Genomic DNA, 4,990 nt, shown 5'->3' on the forward strand with positions numbered 1-4,990 from the left:
CTTCATCAACACAGTGAGACACATTCATTACTATATTAATCCCCTCTGACTTCATCAACACAGTGAGACACATTCATTACTATATTAATCCCCTCTGACTTCATCAACACAGTGAGACACATTCATTACTATATTAATCCCCTCTCTGACTTCATCAACACAGTGAGACACATTCATTACTATATTAATCCCCTCTGACTTCATCAACACAGTGTTCATTACTATATTAATCCCCTCTGACTTCATCAACACAGTGAGACACATTCATTACTATATTAATCCTCTCTGACTTCATCAACACAGTGAGACACATTCATTACTATATTAATCCCCTCTCTGACTTCATCAACACAGTGAGACACATTCATTACTATATTAATCCCCTCTGACTTCATCAACACAGTGAGACACATTCATTACTATATTAATCCCCTCTGACTTCATCAACACAGTGAGACACATTCATTACTATATTAATCCCCTCTGACTTCATCAACACAGTGAGACACATTCATTACTATATTAATCCCCTCTGACTTCATCAACACAGTGAGACACATTCATTACTATATTAATCCTCTCTGACTTCATCAACACAGTGAGACACATTCATTACTATATTAATCCTCTCTGACTTCATCAACACAGTGGGACACATTCATTACTATATTAATCCCCTCTCTGACTTCATCAACACAGTGGGACACATTCATTACTATATTAATCCCCTCTCTGACTTCATCAACACAGTGTTGGTGAGACACATTCATTACTATATTAATCCCCTCTCTGACTTCATCAACACAGTGTTGGTGAGACACATTCATTACTATATTAATCCCCTCTCTGACTTAATCAACACAGTGAGACACATTCATTACTATATTAATCCCCTCTGACTTCATCAACACAGTGAGACACATTCATTACTATATTAATCCCCTCTGACTTCATCAACACAGTGAGACACATTCATTACTATATTAATCCTCTCTGACTTCATCAACACAGTGAGACACATTCATTACTATATTAATCCCCTCTGACTTCATCAACACAGTGTTCATTACTATATTAATCCCCTCTGACTTCATCAACACAGTGAGACACATTCATTACTATATTAATCCCCTCTCTGACTTCATCAACACAGTGAGACACATTCATTACTATATTAATCCCCTCTCTGACTTCATCAACACAGTGAGACACATTCATTACTATATTAATCCCCTCTCTGACTTCATCAACACAGTGAGACACATTCATTACTATATTAATCCCCTCTCTGACTTCATCAACACAGTGAGACACATTCATTACTATATTAATTAAGTATAGAATAGAACCTACCATGGTGTTGACTGTGTTGTATTATGGGATAGATCCTACCATGGTGTTGACTGTGTTGTATTATGGGATAGAACCTACCATGGTGTTGACTGTGTTGTATTATGGGATAGAACCTACCATGGTGTTGACTGTGTTGTATTATGGGATAGATCCTACCATGGTGTTGACTGTGTTGTATTATGGGATAGATCCTACCATGGTGTTGACTGTGTTGTATTATGGGATAGAACCTACCATAGTGTTGACTGTGTTGTATTATGGGATAGAACCTACCATGGTGTTAACTGTGTTGTATTACAGGTGCATTATGGGATAGGACCTACCATAGTGTTGACTGTGTTGTATTATGGGATAGAACCTACCATGGTGTTGACTGTGTTGTATTACAGGTGCATTATGGGATAGATCCTACCATGGTGTTGACTGTGTTATATTACAGGTGCATTATGGGATAGATCCTACCATGGTGTTGACTGTGTCATATTATGGGATAGAACCTACCATGGTGTTGACTGTGTTGTATTATGGGATAGAACCTACCATGGTGTTGACTGTGTTGTATTACAGGTGCATTATGGGATAGAACCTACCATGGTGTTGACTGTGTTGTATTACAGGTGCATTATGGGATAGAACCTACCATGGTGTTGACTGTGTTGTATTACAGGTGCATTATGGGATAGAACCTACCATGGTGTTGACTGTTGTATTACAGGTGCATTATGGGATAGAGCCTACCATGGTTGTCCATGGAGTGAAGATGCTCTATGTTCCTGTGATGCCAGGACACAACAAGAGACTGAAACTAACGTAAGTACACACACACACACACACACACACACACACACACACACACACACACATACAAACACACACACACACACACACACACGCACATGTACACACACACACTGTGTCCTCCTGAATCACTGTGAATCTTAGTCTCTCATTCTACTCCCCCTCCCTCCCCCCTCTCCTCCCTCCCTCCCTCTATCTCTCCCTCACCCCTCTCCTCCCCCTCCTCCCCTCTCCTCTCTCCCTCCTCCCCCTCTCCTCTCTCCCTCCTTCCCTCTATCTCTCCCTCACCCCTCTCCTCCCCCTCCTCCCCCCTCTCCTCCCTCCCCGTCCCGTCCTCCTCCCTCCCTCCCCCTCTCCTCCCTCTCCCTCCCCCTCTCCTCCCTCTCCCTCCCCCTCTCCTCCCTCTCCTCTCCCCTCTCCTCCCTCTCTCCTCCCTCCCCGTCCCGTCTCCTCCCCCTCCCTCCTCTCCCTCTCCTCCCTCCCCTCTCCTCCCTCCCCTCCTCTCCCTCTCCTCCCCTCCTCTCCCTCTCCCCCCCTCCTCTCCCAGGATGCAGAAGTTGATCAAACCGTCTGTAGACCGTCGCTATGTTGACCTGACCGTGTCCTTCGCTCCAGAGTCAGATGGTGATGAGGACCTTCCTGGACCCCCCGTTAGGTACTACTTCAGCCCTGACGGAGACGCTCACACCGCCTGACACGCCCGGACCATAACATCCCTGACGCCCCTCAAACTAACCAAATATAACCACCCCTCAGTCCCCTCAAACTAACCCTCTGTACCTGCAAAACCCTAGTTGACAACATTGGTGCTTCTTGAACAGGGGTGGATTCTAGAACAGGGGTAGATTCTAGAACAGGGGTGGATTCTAGAACAGGGGTGGATTCTAGAACAGGGGTGGATTCTAGAACAGGGGTGGATTCTAGAACAGGGGTGGATTCTAGAACAGGGGTGGATTCTAGAACAGGGGTGGATTCTAGAATATATGGTGGATTCTAGAATATATGTTGATTCTAGAACAGATGTTGATTCTAGAACAGATGGTGATTCTAGAACAGATGGTGATTCTTGAACAGGGCTGGCCCCATGAACCATTATTAGAGAAAGAGCATATAGGTAGAAAGAGGGCTGTAGATGGATATAACCTGGTCTGATGAGTTCTCTTTCTACCTCTATGAGAAGAGGGAAGCACTTGGCTGTGTACATAGTAGTCCCTCTGTGTTTTCTACTCTGGTTTAAAGCACAGCTCTGACTGGTGTTTTCTACTCTGGTTTAAAGCACAGCTCTGACTGGTGTTTTCTACTCTGGTTTCAAACACAACTCTGACTGGTGTTTTCTACTCTGGTTTAAAGCACAGCTCTGACTGGTGTTTTCTACTCTGGTTTAAAGCACAGCTCTGACTGGTGTTTTCTACTCTGGTTTCAAACACAGCTCTGACTGGTGTTTTCTACTCTGGTTTAAAGCACAGCTCTGACTGGTGTTTTCTACTCTGGTTTAAAGCACAGCTCTGACTGGTGTTTTCTACTTTGGTTTAAAGCACAGCTCTGACTGGTGTTTTCTACTCTGGTTTAAAAGCACAGCTCTGACTGGTGTTTTCTACTCTGGTTTAAAGCACAGCTCAGACTGCTATGCACATACCTTAACTAACAACCTTGTTGTGTTTGTCTCGACGACGATGATGATGATGATGATGATGATGATGATAAGAATAAAAACGACAGTGTTTACACACCCATACATACACACTTTCCATGGTTTTCATTTGAGAGAGAGAGAGAGAGAGAGAGGTCAAGAGAGAGAGGTCGAGAGAGAGACTCTTAAAGGCGGGATCACAATCGTCACCTAATTGGCTCATGGGGGATTCTGGATGATTGATAGCGACATATGCGTGTCCCCAATCATCTCTCCTTCCTCCCAGAGTGCACTTGTCCACTTCCCCTCACAGGTTTTTAAAAGGAAATGACTTGGTATAATAAATATGATGATTCCTACTAACCCATGATGATGCCTCCACCAATCAAAAGCTTTTGGGGTTTTGAGAGAAGCGGTGAACGAGTGCACACTTCAGAAGGAAGGAGATATTATTGGGACGCCCCCTATATGCTCTCCTCGGTCAGAAGCCACGTCAGCAATTCACTATATAAACAGAGATGATAACAGGTTAGTCTGATGTTGAAGATGGGAGGGGACAGAGATGATAACAGGTTAGTCTGTCTGTTGTTGAAGATGGGAGGGGACAGAGATGATAACAGGTTAGTCTGTCTGTTGAAGATGGGAGGGACAGAGATGATAACAGGTTAGTCTGTTGTTGAAGATGGGAGGGGACAGAGATGATAACAGGTTAGTCTGTTGTTGAAGATGGGAGGGACAGAGATGATAACAGGTTAGTCTGTTGAAGATGGGAGGGGACAGAGATGATAACAGGTTAGTCTGTTGTTGAAGATGGGAGGGGACAGAGATGATAACAGGTTAGTCTGTTGTTGAAGATGGGAGGGACAGAGATGATAACAGGTTAGTCTGTTGTTGAAGATGGGAGGGACAGAGATGATAACAGGTTAGTCTGTTGTTGAAGATGGGAGGGGACAGAGATGATAACAGGTTAGTCTGTTGTTGAAGATGGGAGGGACAGAGATGATAACAGGTTAGTCTGTTGTTGAAGATGGGAGGGACAGAGATGATAACAGGTTAGTCTGTTGTTGAAGATGGGAGGGACAGAGATGATAACAGGTTGGTCTGTTGTTGAAGATGGGAGGGGACAGAGATGATAACAGGTTAGTCTGTTGTTGAAGATGGGAGGGACAGAGATGATAACAGGTTAGTCTGTTGTTGAAGATGGGAGGG

General features: G+C 44.1%; 1 long non-coding RNA gene across 1 annotated transcript in view; it reads left to right on the forward strand.

Annotated features, from left to right (window-relative positions):
• LOC135566496 (uncharacterized) overlaps positions 1-3,890 on the forward strand; it is a 5,664-nt gene extending 1,774 nt beyond the window's left edge. Inside the window, exons 2-3 of the long non-coding RNA XR_010462102.1 lie at positions 2,069-2,163; positions 2,699-3,890. This is a non-coding gene — a long non-coding RNA (uncharacterized LOC135566496). The remainder of the gene's footprint in view (positions 1-2,068; positions 2,164-2,698) is intronic.
• Positions 3,891-4,990: the final 1,100 nt, after the last annotated feature.

This window comes from Oncorhynchus nerka, unplaced genomic scaffold, assembly GCF_034236695.1.
Source record: "Oncorhynchus nerka isolate Pitt River unplaced genomic scaffold, Oner_Uvic_2.0 unplaced_scaffold_4694, whole genome shotgun sequence".
NCBI lineage: Eukaryota > Metazoa > Chordata > Actinopteri > Salmoniformes > Salmonidae > Oncorhynchus > Oncorhynchus nerka.